Source organism: Balaenoptera ricei, chromosome 11 (assembly GCF_028023285.1).
Source record: "Balaenoptera ricei isolate mBalRic1 chromosome 11, mBalRic1.hap2, whole genome shotgun sequence".
NCBI lineage: Eukaryota > Metazoa > Chordata > Mammalia > Artiodactyla > Balaenopteridae > Balaenoptera > Balaenoptera ricei.
In genome coordinates, this window is record NC_082649.1 from 62,972,343 (window position 1) to 62,994,845 (window position 22,503).

Sequence of the window (22,503 nt, forward strand, 5' to 3'; positions counted from 1 at the left end):
TGCTCTGCCAGTCACTGATCTTTCAAAGGGAGTTTATCTCCCCTCAGCCCAACCCAAGAAACTCCAGGAATCAGTGGTCTCCCATCATCCACATCACAGACTGGGAACCTGGGACCAGTTGCCTAAATGACTTTGATTTCTCATTTCAGAGCACACAGAGCATCTAGTGCAGGGTTTCTCAAACTTTAGCGTACAGATGCATCACCTGGGGAGGTTGCCAAAATGCAGACTCTTTTCAGTCACTCTGGGTTTGGGGAGACTGCTGAGCTTCTGCATTTCTTCCAGGGTGATGCTGATGCTGTTGATGAAGACAATACTTTGTGGAGCAAGGGTCTGGTGCAAACCCTTCCTCTAAACGGTTGGGAAGACCAAGGCCAGAGAGGGAGAGTGACTTTCCCGAGATACTTCATCAGGCTGGAGGAAGGGTCTCAGGTGAGCACACCTGTCTCCTGTCACCTGGCCTCCCTTGTGATTCAGTCCCACGGCTCTAGAGGGAAGTGCTTCTGAAACTTTAATGCACCTGAATCACCTGCAGCCTGGTTAAAATACAGATTCAGTAGGGCTGCAGGGGGACTGAGAATTTTCATTTCTAGCAAGCTCCCAGGTATGCCAGTACTGCTGGTTCTTAGTGGTGAGGCCATGGACATCATAGTTTATGAGGTGCTATTACATGCATTAGCTCCTCTGAGGCTCACAGCAGCTATGGGACATGGTCAAGCCAAAGGTATTTATTCTCCCCCAATATAGGTGCTTTCCTACCTGAGGCCAGCCCAGAGACGGGCTGTGCTATTGAGGCTGCTGCCGGAAAGAATTTAAGAGCAGGGCCAGGCTCACCTCAGGTTTCTGATGGTCAAGCCACTTACAGCTTAGTCTCTGTGAAAGTGTGCCCCAGGGCTATCCTTAACTACTGGGACTGAAGTAGCCAAGGCAAAGTAAAGTTGTGGCAGAGGTGGTGAGGGGCTTACCCAATATCCACTCTCCTCTTTCGTTAGTAAAAGAAATCTGATTTTATTAGAGGTGTCAAAGTGCCTACCTTAAAAAAAATACGGTTTTAAGTGCCCACCTTAAAAAATACAGTTTTAATTCTACCTTGAACCTAGGCGTAGACTTGCTCTAAGTTCTGACCAATGAGTTATAGGGACATTGCTGAATGAGGCTTCTAGATAAGCTCCTTAAAAGAGGGGGCTAAATCAGTTGATATATGCCTTTTTATCCTTTACCACCTCCTCCTCCTACCTGCCTGGAATACAGATGTGATGGTGGGGCTTCAATAGCCATATCGTGACCATGAGGCGAACTAAGGAATAGAAGCCACATCCTCAGGATGGCAGAGGAGAAAGATAGAAAGAGTGTGAGACCTGAGGGGATCATGGCTCTGCTGCACTAGCTCTGAACCACCTACTTCTGCACATCACATTACGTCAGAGAAAAAGAGATGAAGATTCTTTAAGCCAATCTTTAGTGAGTCTCTGTTTCAAGTGATTGTGGGGAATTTCTAACTGATACAATGGTTCTGTCATCAACTTTGAAGGGTGACACAACATTTCCTATGTATTCCATTCCCAGAATGAAATAATAGAATTTAAACTGAATTTAAAATGACCAGAAATAGATAAATTTGAACCAGAGAGGGTACCACTGGGTCTGTGAGTGCAGTCTGCTTCCAGCCCTGTGCCATCCTCATTGCAAGGACTCTGCTGCTCTCTCTGGGCCAGAAACATGGCAGACAATGGCAGCTGCATGGGTCTCACATCCATGCTACCCAATAGTAGCGGAGTGACCTTGGACCCAGTCCTCAGTCTCTCTGAGCTTTAATCATTTTAAAAATGAAGACAATAATGACCATACCTATTTCATGAGGCAATTATGATCCTTAAGTGAGATATGGCTCAATTAGTATTAACATTGCTATGTATTAAGTATTTATTGATGTATATTGTTAGATTTTGAAGGGTTTGGATGGGGATACAAAGATGTCAAAAGAGTAGTCCGGTTCCCCCAAGGAATCCCCAATCTCATTCCTTTACTCTTCATTCCTTGACTCTTGTTGCCTGTCTTTTGATTGTTAGGAAATCATTTGGATGCTGCCGAAGAAACAGCTCTGCATCCTGGGACCCAGCCCCACAAGCCTCTGGATGGACATTCTCCTGAGCGTCCATTTCCCAGGGTCCCTAGGGACTCTGCAAGGTGAGTTCTGAATGGGTTTCTCTAGTGCCCTGGACAGTGCAGAGGTCTTTAAGAAACTGGTCACCTCAGTGTCTTGCCTGGCCTTTCCATTTTGTCTTAGAAAAGTTTGTCCCTAAGTCAGTTTCCTTGGCATTAGAATGAGAAAGATAAAACCACTAGTGACTCAGGGCTGCTGTGAGAGCTCAAGGAGGCTTGTAGGTGAGAGATTGGGTGTGCTGCCCATCACCCGGGGATAGTCAGTGTCCGTCCTCCTTCTGATGAGTCTGCCTGTGGGTCCTGGCCCCACGCAGCCCTCCTCTGCATCTCTCTGGCTGAGGGTCCACCTGCCAGGCCCCCCTGCTGCTGCCCAGAAGGTTGGTCGTGGAGAAATGCAGTAGCCCCCATGGTGCTGGGCCTAGAGGAACAGGAAGAAGGGGGAGTCACATGAATAATTACAGCAAACTGACACTTACCCAAGCAAGTGCGTCACTCCCTGGCAAGGCAGTGAGGGCAGCGCTGCCTCTGATGTCTGACTGTCTGAGGCCCATCTGTGCCCACCCCAGCACTGCTCCCCAGAGAAATACCTGCATAAGGGAACCTTTCCTTCCCTCTTTTCCAAGAGCTGCCTCATTCTCCTCCAATGCCTGGTTGGGGCTGTCCCGGCACCAGCCAGGTCAGGAAGAGCTCCCCAGGTACGGGAAGGAGGGAGAGCATGGTTTGGGGGCCAGGACCAGCTTCCTTCCCGTGCTCTCTCTCCACCCTGGTTGTTTAGCTGTGGCCAGAAGGACACATACACACACTTGCTTTTCCCAACCAGGGAGGCTCCCAGGTGATGGCTGAAGGGTTTTGGGGGTGAGTTCAGGGGACGACCCAGAACTTGCTTAGAACATTTCATCAGAGGAACCCGGGAGCCACTCTTGGTCCTCCTGGCCATCCCAGTCCCCCGGATGTCACTCGGCAGCTCCCTTCTCAACCGCAGCTCCACCACCTTTGTCCTCATTTCGTTCTGGGAATTAAGTGCAATAACCATGTAAGCCTCTTGGCATGTAATAAGCAGTGTCAGCTGAATCACTGTTAGTGTTGGTGCTATTCTCCCTGCTCTCACTGTCTGTCATGGCCTCAGCCTTCCTCCTTGGGTCAGAACAGCTCACTGGAGAAGTCAGTGCTGACTGTGTCCCTGCCCAGGGCAGGGTGCACAGCTGCCGGGTCTCAAAGAAATGCATGAAAGCGCTCCCCACTTTCCTAATGGCTCATGGACAAGACCTCAGTCAAGCACTGTAGTTTTAATGCTGTTGAGGGAGGGGTCTCTGGATCTTCTCCCCCGACACTGCATCTGGTGGCCACCCATTCCCATTCTGAGCTCGATGGTGAGGGCTGGATGCTGTGGTCCATGCTTATCATTTAAGGGGGGGAGGACGTGTGAAGCTGCCCACTGGCGGGGCACCAGAGCTCTGGGATGGGCTTTTTGCCCGTGTCCAGGGAGAACAGGCCTCCCAATGCTGACAGGGGTTACCTCGGTGTCTGAGAGTGTGTGCACATATGTATGCGTGTGTACGTATGTTTCCCTAGGGCTTCTAAATCTACCACACATTTTCTGATGAAGTACATGGTAATTTTATGGTTAGTAGAACCAAGTAAATTATAAGATATAGTTGGAGCAGAGGAACCAGGCCCACATCAGATGAGAATGAAAAGAGCAGGGCCAGTGTGGGAGTCATGGGTGTGGGGGATCTGTTCCTGCCCTGGAACTGGCCTGCTGTGTGACCTTAGGCAAGTACCTTCCCCTCTCTGGGCCTTTGCCAGTCTTGGCCCATCTCACTGAACATCCTCCACCATCCTCGGCCAGGTATCCAGGCTCCACTTCCCTTCCACAGGAGTGGCACCCACTGTGGACTGGTTTGTGTTCCCCGAAATTCATAGTTTGAAACCCTAACTCCCAATGTGGCTGTATTTGGAGATAGAAGATAATTAAGAAGATAACCAAAGTTACATGAAGTCATAAGGATGAGGCCCTAACCTGAGACTACTGGACTTCTTATAAGAAGAAGGAGAGACACCAGAGATCACAAGTGCACAGAAGAAAGGCCGGGTGAGAACACTGCGGGAAGGTGGCTGTTGACAGCCAGCAGGTGAGCTCTCACCAGAAACCCAACCCTGCCAGGCTTGATCTGGAGCTTCCCAACCTCCAGAACTGTGAGAAAATAAACTTCTGTTGTTTAAGCCACCCAGCCTGTGGTATTTTGTCATGACAGCCCACGCTAATACAGTATCCAAAGTCTAATGCTTGACACGCTGCATCAGAATCATCCAGAGTACTTGTGAAAAATGCAGATTCTTGGAATCAACTGCAAACCTAAAAAAAAAGAAGAAGAAGAAGAAATCTCTAGAAATAGGGCTCTGGACTATACATTTTAGGATCACCCCTGGCAATTTTGACAGGGGCTGCTGGACAGGATACTCCTGTGAATGACATTTGGCTGCCCCTTCTGCTGGTCCATTGCTGGGTCTCCATCCATCCTCGCTCTCTACCCTCCCCATCCAGAGGAGCCCAGATACAGTCCTGCCCCTTCCAGGAAAGCTCCAGCCTGTCCAGCCTGCCGTGACCCCCACTCCAGTGAAATCCTTCAATGAATTTTCTGCTCTGAGTGCCATGAAGCATACCCTAGGGAGATCTGAGATGGTTTGTCATGTTCCAGTCATTTCTGACCAGTGAGAGGGGTTGTGGGCCAGGATACACCTTTCTCCTTTGCATTAACAGCTGTTTCTCAACAGACACAGTTCCCACCCATCTGCCAGCTGCCCTTCTTCAGCTCAGCTCTAGCTCTGCTGTTTTATTGGCCACAGATGCAGACAGGTTGTTCTAGAGTTACATGTGACAAGTGCATGAACCTTCAGAGCCAAAACTGTGAGTTTGTTGAGGGAGAGGTCATCTGGGTGCCTCCCCTGGAACGCCAGCTCCATGCACAACTCCTGATACAGACAGACTCGGTCCCAGCTGGTTCACCACCCCAGCCTTGCTGACCAGCACCTGTCTTCATCTTTCTCCCAGTGGTTGGGTCACAGGTCAGAAGGGCACCATCTCTGGCCTGGGAGAGTAGGTATCTCACTGCCCCTCACAGGAAACTGTCCCCCAAGAGAACAGATTCTAACCTGTCCCCGACCCAATTCTAATCTTATTCTGACTATTGAAGTAATTTCTTTTCACTGTAGAAAACCTGGAAAGCACAGGAAATTAACTGCATTATTAAAAGTACATTTTCAGAAACCTCCTCCACCAATGCAACTTCATTCATTCAATCATTCATTCAGCAAATACTTGAGCTAACAGTTCTTTCCCCAAATAAGCATTAGAGAGGGAGAAAATGAAGGTCACAGAGCAATTCTCTTTCTGCATGGAATCACTAACATCATTTTTGATTTAAGATATGTAGTTCATTTCAATTAAATATATATTATACTGAAATGCTCCTTGGACTCATATTTCATCTTGGATTGAAATATCCATTAACATCCATTCTGTATTTCCTTTGTTCATTTAGATTAAGTTATGTTCAGAGCTCCTGATTCTCCAGGGCCTGGCATAGCTCTTAGAGCACACCCTGCTTCTTCCAGCCGAGCTCTGAGTTTTTCCTCCAGCCGAGGGCTAAGAGGTTTGAGATCCCAAATGTTTTCTCTTCTTATAAGAATTTCTTCGGCCAACTTCTACTGAATCCACATCAGGCAATGCATTCTCCTCTGAACAGTGTTTTGTAAAGTGAAATGCCATTGTCTCAAGCTGGTGCCTTCTGATTTCACTGCCATCGCTGATTTAGGCATCTTTTCTTCTACCTATTTTTTTTCTCTTACTTTGAAATTATGAAAGTAGTTATCAATTATGACTCTAAAACAATTGTCATTTTAATGAATGTGCATCTATTTCAGAGATAATGTGAGCAACAGTGCACTTCTCCTGCCAGCACCGCCCCCATCCAATCCTATTGTAGCAAGGAACTTGGGGTACAAAATAAAATCACACCTCCTTTAGTATTCAAATTCATATAACTCCAAGCTCTGTTCTGTTCCCTGTGAGGGTGTCTTTCTTCCCCAGTGCCACTGGCTCATGCAAAGTTCAAGAATCTCAATGGTGAGTTCACTGCACTTAGTTCATCTGGCCAACTTGGAACCCCAGGGGAAAAGTCATGGTATCAATCCATTTCCTCCCAGATGACTCCTAGACCCTATGCAAATTGTCCCTCTTTCATCCCAGCCACCTTCCTGTCTCAGGAGTTTTGGTGGGACGTGGTTCAATGAATCACAGGCCTGCAGAACCCCAGACCTCCCAAACAAATATCCTGTTATACCTTCCCATAGAGCAATGGGCATTCCAGGTCCTGAAGGGCATCCTTAGTGCCTACGCCTTATCCCCTTGGGTCTCAGCTAAGCTCCAGGATTTAATCTTGGCTTTAGCACTTATTAGCTGTGTAACCTCTGGGACTACCTCTCTGATATCCAGGCTTATTATCTGTAAAGTCTGCACAAAAAGCATATTGAAAATGGCAGCCACTCCCAGTCATAGCTCCTGGAGCAAGAGGGTCATTTCTCTCCTGCCTGAGTCAACAGCGTCCAGCCCTCGGGAGAGGGGCCCTGCTTGGGAAGCCGATCTCAGAGTCTCAGAAAGCCGGATGCTGGGGAGGAGGGGCCCGTGGAAACCACCAAACCAGTGCTCCTCACAGCAAGGGTGGGACCTGCGCTTGTTAGGAACAGAGAACATGACCCACCCCCGACCTCCCCACCAGAGTCAGAACCGATGGGGTGGAGCCCAGGAATCTAGTTGAACATGCCCTCCAGGTGATTCTAATGTACACTGAGATTTGAGAACCACACTCTAAACCATCCCATCTCATCTTTCCCCTACTGTCACCTCCCTGGCCATTTTACACCAAGGAACCCCGAGACTCAGCCACAGGAGACCAGGTGTCCTGAGTAGTCCCCAGTGGGGTGCCATTCAGCACTGTCTTCTAAACCTGCTCTTAGACCCCCTGTAATGGTCACCAAGCCAGCTCATCTAAACTGCCCTTTGCCCACAACTCCAACTCCCCCTCTCAAGATTCCGCTTCCGAAGCTCGCCTTGCCATGGCTTCCGGAACAACCAGGCCCCACATCCCAGTGGCTCTGCATGACTCTCCTCTCCTTCCTGCTGTAGCCCACAAGACTACATCCTTCTCTAGTCCTGACCCCTTTACCTGAACCCTCTCTCAATCCCCTCAACACCACGGTTGAGCAGACAGACTAGTTAGATTCAAGTCCTGTCCCGCAATGGCTGTGTGGCTCAGGCGAGTGACTTAATGCATTTGAGGCTCTATTTACCCCTCTATGAAATGGAGGCGACAGCCTCTGTCTCTCAGGGCTGTCGTGAGAGTGAGATGATGTCCGGGCATAAGCCCTCGCCTGTACTGGCTGCTCAGTAAATGGGGGTGACCATCTTGCTAAGGAATTAGCTGTCAGGAGGTGGAGAAGGAGGAACAGAGTCCACCTCACGGACGGTGCTTACAAGGGAAGAGAAGGGGAGGCAGGCACTGGAGGAAGGTTACCAAGTGAATTACATTTCAGGTCCTCAGTGCTTGGCTCCCCACTCCTCCTCCACTTTGACTGACTGGAATTCTGCTTCTAAACCCGACAAGTGCGTTTCTCAGTGAGGGTATCTTTTTTTTTATGTGCCACTGCTCCATTCCCGAGGCCCCAAGGACAGTCCCAGGCCCTAGCCATGGATGCTTGAGTAGGCAGTAGGTGGCTGGGGAAGGCGTGCTGTAAGTCTAACCCTGGTACCTGGGGCTCCTGGCAGGTAGCGACACCTCGTGGACTGGCCTGCACTTGCATGACTGTCACATCGTCATCCCTCAGTCTTCCAGCGCAGTTGTGGGAGCTGCAATGAAGAAGGAGGCCATTCCACCTGGAGGTGAGACACCCTGCACAGGGGCCAGACTCTGCCACTTAGGTTCTGGGGACCTGGTCATTTACTTCACCTCTCTGACGTTTGCAACCTCCTTTTCAAAGTGGGATAATAGGTGTGCCTATCTCATAGGATGAAACGAGATGATATAAGTAGAGTGTGAAGGCCTGGAGTCTGCACACATGTCATAGGCACTCAGTAATGATAGTTATTTTTGCTGTTACTATCATCTCCCTGACTTGGGAGGCACCAAGCCTAAGAGGACTTTCCAGACCTCCTACTCCAGACCCATCAATTTCCAACTGGGAGAGCTGCCCAGGACGAAGTTGTAGATGTGGGCGAGGTATGAACTGTGCACAAGTCCCCTGCACTGAGGACCCACCGCCCAGCTCTGGCAGTGCTGGAGGCGGAGGCAGCTCCCAGCTCTTGGGACAACCTCAGCGGCAGGCAGCTGCCTCCAGGTCCTGCTCTTCTGGGGATGGCCCACCTCTAGCGACCCACTAAGGGGGGGCTGTAAAAACCTGGCCACCTGCCTGATGTAGGACACCTCTGATGTGCATCTGAGTTCCAGAGCTGCCCATGGGTCAATCACAGCTGACCTTTCCTCCTGCCCAATCCTGCCACCGCCCCTTCCTCACAGGTGCTGACCCAGGGCTCTCCTCTGTAGGCTGACCTCTCTCCCTGAGAGTCTTCCTGACCTGTGGCAGGAGGTTGGCGAGGCATCTGTCAGCTGACGGCCACATCTCCCGGCTCCTGGTTCCTGCCATCTCCACGTGAAGGTACAGAATTGACGCCTTTGGCCACACCTGGTGGGTAGGAGGCCCCTGATTCTGAAAGATTAGTCACCAGCCTCTGTGATGTCACCAGAATTTCTGCAGCCACCTCACTGTCCTCCCCGCTGCTAATCTCCTCCTCCTTAAATCGGTCCCTTCACAGCATCCTTGGTGACCTTTCTAAGTCCCGCCATGTTGCTTTCCTGTGTAAAATGACTCCTCTTTCCCTGTAAGACACAGCCCGAGCTGGGCTCAGTGCGGGGCTCCTGCCCATCCCCCAGCCATGCAGCCCCCTCTCAACTCTTTCCCCAACACCTGGAACTTTGGTATTTCATACAGCATATTCTTTCCTCTTACGTTTTTGCAGGAGCCCCTCCCTCTGTTTGGAATGCCTCCTGCTCCCCTTCTGAAATGTTTCCCAGAGTTGAGCAATCCCTCCAGTTTCTTGTTCTTAGTCCCACATTGCTGGCCCCCGATGCACTGTCATTGCCAGCTTGATGGACTGTCTTGCTCGCTCCCCTTAAGGGTGGGGACTGTGCCTCAAGTCATCTTGGTGTCCCCAGGCCCTGGCACAGAGGGAATGCCCTGTACATGACACATCCCCACAGGGCCAAGTTCTTAAATCCACCTTCGGCTGAGGGGCGGTTTAAAGGACTAAGGCATCTGAAACTCAATCTTTCTTCCAAAGTCTCTGGGCTCCAGAGGAGCTGCCTGAATTGCAGGGCAGTTCTGATCTAGGGATCTGACTTCAGGCAGCGTGTGCCCACCGCCGTGCCCATGGGAACCGTGTCAGGCAAAGCTCCAGCTCAGAATGAACAGCCTGCCTCGGGCCTGAACCTGGTGGGAGCCGACGTGGGCACAGGACTGGCTCGGGTCACCCGCAGCCCCCACATCAGGGGGCCAGAGAGGGGCTGCAGCTGTAGGGACCAGGTGGGCAGGTTGCCGTGGAAACCAAGCTGCTCTTCTTTCCCTGGTGCTTGGAGTTCTGACAGGAAGGCCAGTCTCCACAGAGCGCCCTCACCCCTGGGCTCCTCCTCACCCTCTCAGTCTGTGTCCAGGGCACATCACGGGCTGGGGCTCGGAGGAGAACGGAGAGCAGAGGGACCAAGAAAGTGGCAATGACTCTCTCCCACTGCCATGATTCCTGGGGATGGTTACTGCCTGAAAGAATTGGCTTGTCCAAGGAGCAGTAACAGAAGGAGGCAAGAATCACATCTGGGGAACCTGTGGTGTCAAGAGCCTTAGAGTGGGAGACCTTGTGTTCTCATCCTTGTCCTCATACTGCAGAGCTGGGGGTCAACCTCTCCATGCCCAGTCTCCCCACATATAAAACAAGGGCCATTTGATCCACCAGATATCCATCAAGTATCATTATTGAAAGTAAAGTATAAGCTACAAAGCCCTCGACCATGTAAGGAATTGGTGCAATAGCAGGCTAAAAACGTCATCAGTATTCAAAACAATTAGATAAATGAAAGCATGACAACTTGCTAATGGATTAAAAGGAGGAATTCCTTTATTCCTTCGATTAGCCTGAGCTCAGTACCTCTCTGTCCAGACAGGCATGGTGCTGGGGGCTGGAGACCCAGGATAAGTCCTGGACCCTGCCCTGGAGGGACTCCCAGGCTCACAGAAAGGGTTTTTGTTGACCTACTTTGTGGCCAGCACTGTGAAGCATGCCAGAAGAGACAGTCACACTTTTCTCAAGGAGCACAAATAAAACTTCGTAGGGCGATGAACACAAGATATATGAAATACAGAAGGAAGGTAGTAACTTACTGGGGAAGAAGACCTCCTTGGGTGTCTGCTGAGGAAAGGAGGGTTCCTGGGATGGAATGGATATTGAGTTAGAGGGGGTGAAAAATAATTCTCTGGTTGTCTAGAGCAAAAGAAATCTTTGCAAAATATGTTACTTTCTGGAAAATAATTCTCCTTTAATACACTAAAAGTGAGCACCCAGGTCCAACGTGTGTGTGTGGGGAGGTTTCCCTCACATTCAACAAGCAAGTCTGGTTTGACACCCAACAAGCTGGGTGTCTCACAATTCAACTCAATTCTGACACCATCTACGCAGAGATAGCATCAGATTCCACATGCTAAGGGCTCAGACCTGCAAGACTGCTCTCCCCTTTAGATGCCGATTGCAAGCCCAGGTTGTCACTTGCCCTTCTGACCAACTGGCTATAGAGCAGGGGTTCCCACCACCCTCTCCTTGGGTTGGATTAATTTGCTAGAATGGCTCACAGAACTCAGGGAACCCATTTGCTCATGAGATCACAGGTTTATTATGAAAGGATATAACTCAGGAACAGCCAGATGGAAGAGATACCCAAGGCAGGGTATGGGGAAGGGGCACGGAGATTCCATGCCCTCTCCCAGCCCCACTCTCCCAAATCTCCATGTGTTCACCAACAAAGAAGCTCTCCAAACCCACCCCATCCTTTTGGATTTTTATGGAGGCTTCATTACAGAGGCACTGTTGATTAAGTCATTGGCCACTGGGGACTGATTCAATCTCCAGCCTGCTTCCCTCCCCACAGGTTAAGGGGTGAGATCAAAAGTTCCAGTCCTCTGATACATAGATGGTTCTCCCTGCAACCAGCCGCAGCCTTAGGTGCACTCCAAAAGTCACCTCATTAACATAGCAAGAGACACCTTTATGGCTCTCATCACTTAGTAAATTTCAAGGGTTTCAGGAGCTCTGTGCCAGAAACAGGGAGATGAAGATCAAATATATATTTCTATTATAAATCACATCACATACATGCACTGCAATGTTCAAAGCAGCACTGTTTACAATAGCCAAGACATGGAAACAACCTAAATGTCCATCGGCAGATAAATGGATAAAGAAGACATGGTGTATATATACTATGGAATATTAGCCATAAAAAAGAAGGAAATAATTCTATTTGCAGCAACATGGGTGCAACTATTAAGTGAAGTAAGTCAGACAGAGAAAGACAAATACCATATTATATCACTTATATGTGGAATCTAAAAAAATGACACAAATGAACTTAGTAACAAAACAGAAACAGACTCACAGGCATAGAAAACAAACTTATGGTTAACAAAGGGGAAAGGTGGGGTGGGGGGAGAAACTAGGAATTTGGGATTAACATATACACACTACCATATATGAAATAGGTAAACAACAAGGACCTACTGTGTAGCACAGGGGACTATACTCAATATCTTGTAATAACCTAAAATGGAAAAGAATCTGAAAAAGAATATATATATATATGTATAATGGAATCACTTTGCTGTGCACTTGAAACTAACACAACATTGTAAATTAACTATACTTCAATTTAAAAAATTTTAAAATCACATAACATAATGCATTCACTAATTTCTTAGCTTCTTATTTTCTGCGCCCCCCTCCCCCCAATTTAGAATGTAAGCTCCATGGGAGCCGAACTTCATCTTTTCATTTCTATAAGCTTAGCACTCAACAAAGACACATCATAGGTTCTTTTGAAGCACTAGTAAAATAAGTAAATACAGAATGAGGGCAGATAGGTATTGAACAAATGACTTGAAGAAATGCTTTATATTCTCAGTGATATAAATTGGTCACAGAGTAAAATCCTGTCATCAGGCCTTAAGCGTGGCCCAAAAAGTTCTGTCATGTAGAATGTGTGTTGCATTATCACGTCTCACCAAGTGACCAGGGTAAGCCAGCCGCCAAGGAGGGGAGCCAATCACTGATCGCTGTCTGTCTGAATTTGTATTTTCATGGGATACGTCCTCACAAGGCACATTATCGTGGTCATTTTCAGAATTATGTGTTCGATGTCTGTCTCCCCATTAGACTGTGCGCCCTTGGCACTTAGTTGGTACTCAATAAATATGTGTTGAGTGAATGAAAAACTTCATATGAAGGTATAACATGAGTTTGGTTTGGAGAGTCAGGGAATGTATTCTCAAGCGAGTAATATTCAGTCTGAGGAAGAAGGATCACTAGAAATGAGTAAATGGAGGGAAGGGGAGGAAATATATAAGAAAATAAGAAAGAACATCTGCAGAGTCTCCGAGTTGGAAGACAGTGTGGTGTGTTCAAGCATCTGTTAAGTGGCCCAGTATCACTGGGGCATGGAAATGGGGGTGAGGTGGGGGATTGTCACCCTGAGGCTAAGAGATCATGAGAGCTCACGAGCTACTTCTAGTATCTGGGACTTCCTTGTAACAGCGATGGGCAGACAAGGGGTTTTTGGCAGAGGTGTTTTCTGATCAGATTCTATTATAAAGAACATCCCAGGTGCTGTGTGGAGAGTGTGTTGGAGAGTGGTGGAGTGGCAGTGGGAAAAACGAGGTGCAGAGAAATTGGATGACTTGTCCAAGGACACAAACGTACCAGCAGCAGAGCCCACCTTCCCTCATATCAACCCAGAGCTGTTTCCCCAGACGATGCCGCTTCTGAGAATTCTGAAGCCCGGGCTATCAGCTGGGAGGAGGAAAGAAAGTGGGAAAAGGGTGATTTCTAAAAGCAGAGAGCAGCCCTTTTCTTGCGGTGCAGATTCTGTCACGTGGTGATAATGGTGCTCAGTCCTGAATGAAAGGACTCCCTGCTCCCAGCCAGCACTCCCAGCCACTCCCTCTTACTCACCAGAGCAGGACTTGCAAAACAGAGATCCTGGGAGATGGAGCCCTAACCATGGTCCTCAAATATTGGCTGTACCGTGTTTGTTGTAGAAAAAAATTTTAATACAAAGAGAGTTTAAAAAAAAAAAAGGAAAAAAGAAAAATTACTTATAATTCTACAGTATACATACAAACACATAAACTTTTGGTGTCTTACCTCCCAGACAGTATTCTCTGCAGATAGCTAGAATAGTTTTATATTTTCATAAAATATAACAGCCTGTTTTAATGCCTTTGTATGAACATGTTTTAAAATGTAAAAAAAATTTTTATTGAGGTATAGTTGATGTACGGTGTACAGTATAGTGATTCACAATTTTTAAAGTTATACTCCATTTATAGTTATTATAAAATGTTGGCTATATTCCCTGTGTTGTACATTATATCCTTGTAACTTATTTTATACAAATAGTTTGTACTTCTAATCCCTTACCCCTATATTGCCCCTCTCTCCTTCCCTCTTCCCACTGGTAGCTACTCTATATCTTTGAGTCCGCTTCTTAAAAACTTTTTGTCATAGAGATTCAAGCATACACCAAACTGGAGAGAATAATGTACTAAATTCTTACCTACCCCAATTCCACAATTATCTACTCATGGTCAATCTTGTTTCATCTTCACCCTTCCCCTCTTGGGTTCTTTTGCAGTAAATCCCAGACATTTATGGGTCGAATGACATCATGTCATTCGACCCATAAATACTTTGGAAGTTTCATCTTTTGAGGCAGTTCAGGCAGTTCAGATGCCGTTGCCTGGGTGGACCACAGGAGAAGCATCTTGAAGAGGTTGCCAGGGGCAGAAGAAGTGCCATCCTCCTTCCCTACACCCACGGAGCTGTTGTGATGCCCAAACCCTCTAGCTTCCAGCCTTTCTACAAGCTATGCCTTAGAGCAGGGGTGTCGGCCTTTCTTGGACTGTCCCTTTGAAAGTTTTGGTTCCTGCAGGGAGGAGACCAGCACTTCATAAGAACTGAATCCGGACCTGAAAAAGCTGTTTTTTGTTTGATTTGGGAAATTTTGTGTAAATGAAGTTATAATGCAATAAAACATCCAGCCAGTTTCTTGCAGTATAAACTGGCCTTGAGGAATGACTCCCACGCCAGCCCAGGGTGAACCAGGCAGCCTCAGAGCAGTCGGGGTGGGCTGGGACCCCTCAGCTTCACTCCCCCCTCCCTCTTGGTCCATGGCCATGTGGACAGGTTATTTTCTCCTGCTCTTTTCTTTTACCAAATCTGAGGTCTTAGGCCTTTTTGGTAATTTCATTTCAAACTGTTCTTTCATAAGACCTGATCTATTTCTAAGTATACATGAAGAATGGGAAAATTACTCAAATACATTTTTCAATTAAATATTTTCAAAATACAAAAAATAAAAATTTAAAGTTTTAGTTGGGGAAGGGGAACAAAAAAACATTTTAATAAATGTGAGTGTTTGTTCTGGAGGCAGAATGTAGAGAGAAGGAAGACACCCTGTGAATCCGTGCAGCCCTGGTCTCTGGGGTCAACGGTGGGGAGTTGCCTGTCCGGCTGTTCGACGCAGCCTTGCTCCAGCCTGGGCGGCTATTGTGGACGCCAGAGGCACTGTGATCTAAAGTGCAGCTTCTTTGCTTCCTCAGGTTTCAGCATTTCCCATGAGATCGTTTAAAATCACATTTGTTACTTTACCATCTAATCACACATAAGCTTCCCCACCCCCTCCCCACGCCCTGCTTCCATCCAAGGAGAACACTTTCTGGAGCACCAGCAGCCAGGGTGGATCTCGTGATGGGAAAAGGGAATGACACCCAAGAAAGCAGAATTCCTTGCACTTCCCGTTGAACGACAGTGAGGTTCCCAGCAGATAGGCTGAACCACCTCCCTGAGGACAAACAAGTGTAAGTCTTCGCAAAACTGGGGGTCCTGGACTTGCCTCCCCTCCCAGAGTCACTCATAGCCTCCTGGCAGAACAGACGTTGGTCAGTGTCTTCTTACCATGCTTGATGTTAAGCTGAACATATGTTCCAGGAGCTCATGGTTTCCAGTGGAGGCGATCTGGGGTAGAAGAGGCGACCTCTCACCTAGAAGACAGTCAAGATTGAGCAGCAAAGGTATGACTGTGGGACTCGGGGGCCTGTCTCTGGCTAATGGTATAAAGATTTGTTTGGGGTGATATGGGAAGAATTACAGGTTTTGTCCATGATCCAAAAATGAAGCATGTTTTGTAGGCTGTTTGAATACATGACCTTCCCCAAACACCCATAGTTCTTAGAAAATAGTTACAATTAATCTGTTTGTGTAGAAGACTCCACTGCTTCCCTTCCTCTGAAGAATTAGGGAAAAAATACGGCTAAATCCAAAAACTATCAAATATATATGCCACATTAATGTCAAGCTTATGCTCTTCAGAGAGTCATATTGATATAAAGAGATGTTTTATTAGCCAGTGTAATTTCAGAAATTTTACCAAAGCTGTGGTAACAGAGGACAAATATCCTAGTAGTATTGATGAAAATTTAAATAAGAATGGGCATAGAAAGCAGAGAATGCATGGTCTTTGGGTAGGAGGTGATACACTCCTTCAGAGATAAGCTTTGCCTCAAACTTTAGGCAACAAGTCCTCTTGTTAGAGAAATACGAGTAAGGTTAAAAGCAGTGGTTTCCACTCTTGGTCACAAGTCAGAATAACCGGGAGAACTTTTTAGAAGTGGATTCCTGGGACCCACTCAAGGCCTACTGAATCTGAAGGTCTAGGGGTGATTGCTAAGAATCTATAATTTTTTCAATGCTCTCCAGAACATTCTGATAGGCAACAAGGTTGAGGAATGCTTGTTTTAAGATTGTGGTGAAAAAAGACAAATCCAGGTGACCAAGAGTGTTTTCCAAGCTTCAGGGAGAATTCATACATGTTCAGAAAGCTGACAACAGGTCGAACCAAAGCCACCTCTACTTCGTTTTTAGCCCCGAATCTGCAATCCAGAAGAATGACCCATTTAGAAGTTTCTATGGTTCTGGCTTTCTTTGGCTTTTTTTCCTCCCATAGTTCAAGGGCACTTAGTGTACATTTGATTCTTGATCATGATTTGCTCTTTGAGATTACCTGATTGGATCAGTGCCAGAAAAAGAGAGAAAAGTCTGCTATGATTGTAAAATGTAGTTTGAGTTGGCTTTCCTGGACTTGCAAAATGCAGCAGGTAGAAGCAATCCCACATATGTATTTTGAGTAACAGCAGCCTAAAGGTTGAGCTTTCCAGCCGCATGGCATGGGAGGAAGGAGAAAATGACGGCGCGAAATGAATTGCATTCAGTTTGATGGAAGAATTTGTTTTGAAATAGCAGAAAGTTGGTTTCAAATGCTAGGAGGATTTTAGAGTGGTCTTAAAAAGTAGTTTACGGATTCCCTATGCACTCACTTAGCAATCAAATAATGGTGATAATAGTAATAATGATGATAATAATAATAGTAATGAACAAGCATTTATTGTGAAACATCAGCATTTTTTTTTTGCCCCAGGCATAAAAGTGGATCTTTGCAAGGATGGTTTTAAGAAAATCATCATCAGAAGGAAATGGAAAAAGAAAGGGTCTGTAATGGTAAATGGTGGATAAAGAGTCTTTCACAAACAAATATTGCCAAAGAAATGCTGTTCTAGGAGGAGAAAAAACACTGATCACTGACTCTGGGCATGCATTCCCTTGTGTCAGAGCCCAATCACGCAAAAAGGCTCCTGAGACATCAGCTTTTTTATGAGCAGCAGCCCCATGGTTCCCATTAGCACCCGCTCCATCCCAGAACAGACCTGTCCTGGGTCCCACATACAAACCAATACCATGAGCTTGGAGTCCATGCCTCCTGGGCCCATGAAAGAAACAATATCCCTTCCTCCTCTGCAATTGCTGTGCCCTTTCTGGTACATTGCTCATTAGAGGGCTTGCCCTTTCGGCATAATCACTTCCTGCCCAGATCTTACCTGTCCTTCAAAGTCCTAGATAGACCTCATTCTCCCCTAAGGCCCTCTTTCCCCTTCTCTGCTTCTGCCTCACTGTTTCATTTATGTTTCTTTGTATGGTGTATGTCCCCTATTACAGCACCCACCAGAGTGTGAGTTTCTGAATGGCAGGATCTCAGCATCCTTGATTTGTATACCGCCATCACAACTTTGTACACACTAACAGCTCAGTAAGGGCTTCCTGAATAAAAGTCATGGCTTGGGGTTCTGGATCATATGGGAAGAAGATTCAAATACAATAGCACCTTTTCTCACCTTCCTGCTTCAAGCAAATGTGTTCTCTCCCTTGCCTGCTGGTATTAATTCTGGGAGCTTAGAACTCTTTGTCCTTGGGCAAGATGTCACTGTGGTCCATCTTCCTCATTAGACCCCCATGGTCACTCTTCTTTCCTTGGTATTCATTGTCATGCTTTCCCCTGGTGCTCCAGAGAGGACTAGAGTCATGTTTCATGAACTGGATCAGAAGAGCAGGAAGAGGTCACAGTGACCACAGGCAGGTAGAGAGAACAGTGGCTAAGAGCACAGGCCTGTCGACGGAGCTGGACCTTGGGTAGCGTCCCAGCTTTGCTATTTATTAGCACATCAGGCAACTCTCCCCCTTCCTTTTGTTTCCTCAACCTTGAAATGGCCATAATAATACCTATTTCACAAGATGATTGAGAATTTTAAACAGTGGTATGTATAAAGGACTTAGCCCAGCCTATTAGCTACTATTCCTAGTATTATTTAGTCCAATGCCCTCATTTTATAAAGAAACTGAGACCTGGAATTTCAGTTTTAGTGACTTATTCTTAAAGCCCACCCATTATTTAAAGTCACATAGCTGGTTACTGGCACAAGAAGCAGGGACCCATGTTGTGAGGTATTCCCCCTGCCACGTGGCACTGACTGGCTTCTAGGTGACAAGAGGGGAGCCCTCTTGGAGATGCTTTGTTCACATTCTGTAGGGAGGGGCCAAGGCACTCAAAGCCCAGCATGGATGCAACAGCAGATGTGAGCTTGACCTTACATTAGACACAGTCCTAGGGAAAAGGAGATGGAGTGAGTCGTGGCATTATTATTATTATTATTATTACTATTATTTTTGTTTGAGGGGCTCACAGAGCTGACAGGCAGGACAAATTAGGGATGCTTCAGGCAGAGGAAGGCCTTGAATAGTGGGTGGGCTTTAGATAGATGGAGAAGGGGGGTTTACTGTGCACAGAGGAGGGAGGGGTGCAGCAAGGAGACAAAGGCAAAGAATCAGAGAAACCTAGAAAGTGCCAACTCTGATGACAGAAGTCAGAGTAGTGGTTACACGGGGGAGTCTTCTGGGGTGCAGGAAATGTGTATATCTTGGTTTTGGTACTAGTTACACAGGTGTTTGCATATGTTTAAAAAAAAGCATCAAACTGTAAAGTTAAGATGAGTGCCTCTTATTTACTTTGTGTATGTATATATTACCCCTCCATTTTAAAGAAATCATCAAAAATAATCCCCCCAAAGAATCAGTGTTAATATTTTTATTCTTCACCTTCTGGACAGAACAGATAAGAATAATGACTTAGGTCACCAGTAGGCTCTGACCTTGGCTATGTCAGCCTCAAGGCTTCAGTGCCTTATCTGTAGAAATGGGTTAATAATGGGGTCAGCTTGGAATGTCCTGGTTGGCCCACTGGTTCAGTGCTCATCCAGACACTGCACTATATCTCCTGCTCCCATCTATTCCAGTTCTGGCTCTGTGGAACATCAGTATGAGGGCAGGATAAAGGGAATCCTGGGGGAACTGACATCATGATTGATGGATATCTGGGTTGTTGTCCCAGCTCTGCCTCTTTCTAGTTGGAGGACTTGGGCAAGATCCATTATCCACCTGGGTGTCAGAGTCTTTACCTGTCGTCTAGAGACCGTTGTCCTTCAGGGAGATTATATGGTTTGATGTGAAATCAGATGGATTGGGTAGCACTTCTGGGTCAACTACTTAATAATTATGTTCCCTTGGGGAATACTAATGTTAACAGCAAACTTAATATATGTTTCCTTAATATATGTTCTAGTCATTGCTCTAAGCACTATAGATAAGCGTTGTTCTAAGCACTTATTTAATTCTCGTGATAACCTCTTAGTGCTCTTATTATGCCTGCTTTATAGATAAGAAAACTGAGGAGAGAGGAGTTAAGTAAACTTCCCAAGGTCCCACAGCTAGTAATTTTGTAGAGTAGGGATTTAAACCCAGATAGTCTGGCTCCAGAATCCAAGAACTTAACCATTACACGTTGCCTCTCTACATACCGGTTTCTTAACCAATGGAAAATATTTCATTATATTGAGGGAGAGGTAAAAATGTGTTAAAAAATTTTAGAGAAATCAAATATTAGATGAAATCACATAGTGCATTTTAAAGATCTGAAACACTAAGCATGCGCCATATAGGTTTTAAAATGTGACAGTTTCACTGAGACCCCATTTTTACCCAGTGACAGTACTTCATGCTTTACACTGTGCCAGGCACTGGGGGCCACAGAGCTCTGGACAGAATAAATTTGTTTCTGCCCTCACAGGACTTACAGTTGACTGAGGCAGACAGGTATTAAACAAACACACAAATAAATTTAATTATAAACTGTGATAAGTGTCAGGAAAGGAAAGGATTCTTTGGGACATCATCTTGAAGGTACCTAATTTAGAAAGGCAAGATCAAGGAAGGCCTCCCTGAGGAAGTGACATTTAATCAGTGGCCTAAAAGGAGACACACTATTTTTGTCAGAATTTGCCATTTGAAAGCAGAATTTGAGAACCAAATCAGAATGTGATTTGTGGAAAAAAGATTCCTTCAATGCCAATAGCCACGCAGCAGCACCAGACTTTCTGAGTACCTTTTGCTTCCCTGGAATAAACTGATGGGCTACATTATATTGGTTGGCATTTACATAATATTCACAGTGCTCTTGCCTTAGAAACTTGTCCAAAACCCATTTCTACCTGTCAGAATTTGCATATATTTTCTTTAGAAACCTAGCAAAGAAAAAGGGGGATTTTTATTCATGAGAAACATGTTTGACTCTAAAATAATTAATGTTTAAGAAGAAGATTAACAGCCATAGAATTGCCTCATAGAAAGGGGCCTCATATAGGTGCCACTGCTTTCAGGAGGTGTTCAACCAAGGCCAGACAAAGAGAGAAAATGCTCCAGTGGGAGCCATCAGCCTGGGTGTGAATTTGTGGGTCTCTTAGCCCACAGTGCACTTGTGCCTCTCCCAGCTAGAGTATGTGACATTCATATTATGATACATACAGTCATAAAAACACTCTAAAAACAGTAAGCCTTCACCAGTTTCTGTCATCTAGGTTGGTCCTGCTCTTCTTCAAAACCTTCAGGCACTTGTCTTTATGGCTTAAAAACTCCATGGTCAGAACCACATAATTTAGCCCTTATTTTTTTCCAATTATTTCCTAATTGTTAAGATTCTTTTCTCCCTGAGAAGTCTCAAAGGCCCCCAGAGCAAGAAACATGGCTTTTTGTCAAGATGGAAGGGCCTCAGTGTATACCTAGACCAATTCCCTCACTGTACAGGTGAGAAAACTGAAATCCAGAGAAAGATAATACGCAATGACTGAGCAAGGTTTATTATAGACCTATGGCTGCAGTTCCAGTCTTCTAACTTTTGGCCCAGTGCTCTTTCCTCTGCACCACCTCATCTTCCACAACACCTCAAAGAGCTAAATGCACATTAAGCCTTTAGCAATTACTGAGAATGGAAGAATTTCTGAATATTTGACAAAATGAGAAAGAGCTAAGTCTTCCTGACTCACCCTGCAACCTCCAGCAGCTCAGCTGAACACTTCCAGGCTATGGCAGTTTGAAGAGAACCTCTGAAACTTAAAGGCACAAGGCCATGTTCGTACTTGACTGTAGCCAAGAGAACACAGATCTGTTGCCTCATTCCCTAGAGAGTCAAGAAGCAAAATAAATATGAAAGGCAATCCTCTTATTCCTCCAGGAGTTGCATCCAGAAGGAAACTGAACACATCAGTCATGTCAGGGAGAAATACTTCTGCCAGGTGCATGATCAAACCCAATTCTGATGTTTCTTACTGCAAAGTCAACCTGTCCTTAACTAGACAAAACCTTAGTTTCCTCACAAGATCACCCTCAAAATGAGTCAAAGCCATGGCATTACTTCCAGATTCATAAGACACCAGCACTCATGAAATCTCTAGCTTACTTAAATATACCTGGTCATGTTTTAAAAACTATAGGAACTCACAGTGCTTGTCAGCCTCCCTCACCGAAGAATTCTGAAGGTCTGTTAATGATATACTCTGATAGGGACCTGTTGAAGAGGATAGGAATTCTGTTGGGGAGGGTAATAGGAGTAGGAGAAAGAAGAAAGATTCTATATGTTTTTAATAAAAACTCTTATCCACAGCATGAATTCCCTTCAAATTCTTGAGTATACTGTAATTTGTATTATCTCATTAAATAAACACTTTTATTTTGGGCAGCTGAACCATATTCAAAAGTATTCATACACTAAAGGTGGGGGATGGAGAAATAAAGTGGAAACATTATGAGTTTTTAATATTGTGTTTAATTGTAAATGATCTCAAATGTTTATTTAGTTTGTATGCTGAGAACTAGTGGTGTGGAATTGAAATAGACTATATGGCTATTGGCTATTAACTCACATGTGTAATGGGAAATTTTAAAGTTACATTGTGCCTTTGCACAGCACTTAGCTTACAAAATGCTTTCACATACATTACTCGATTCTCCCAACAACAGTGTCAGATTAGCAGGGCAGATGTTAGCATCTCCAGTTCACAAATCATAGAAATGAGGGTAAGACAATTCAAAAAAACCTAGTTAGTGTCAGAACCCAAGCTTCCTCTCTCCAATTCCAATGCTATTTTAACAAAACCACACTACCTCTCTGTTTTGTTTTTGTTTGACTAATTATAACTTGAAGTCTCTAGAACTGACTCAATCCACCATCCTGAGTTTCTGGGTCCATAACACTC

General features: G+C 45.8%; 1 protein-coding gene across 1 annotated transcript in view; it reads left to right on the forward strand.

The window, feature by feature from the left end:
- SCN10A (sodium voltage-gated channel alpha subunit 10) overlaps positions 1-22,503 on the forward strand; it is a 103,017-nt gene that overhangs the window by 1,007 nt on the left and 79,507 nt on the right. Inside the window, exons 2-7 of the mRNA XM_059939407.1 lie at positions 286-432; positions 1,252-1,461; positions 2,070-2,187; positions 7,988-8,101; positions 8,763-8,874; positions 15,521-15,603. The gene's annotated coding sequence lies outside the window, so the exon portion shown is untranslated. The remainder of the gene's footprint in view (positions 1-285; positions 433-1,251; positions 1,462-2,069; positions 2,188-7,987; positions 8,102-8,762; positions 8,875-15,520; positions 15,604-22,503) is intronic.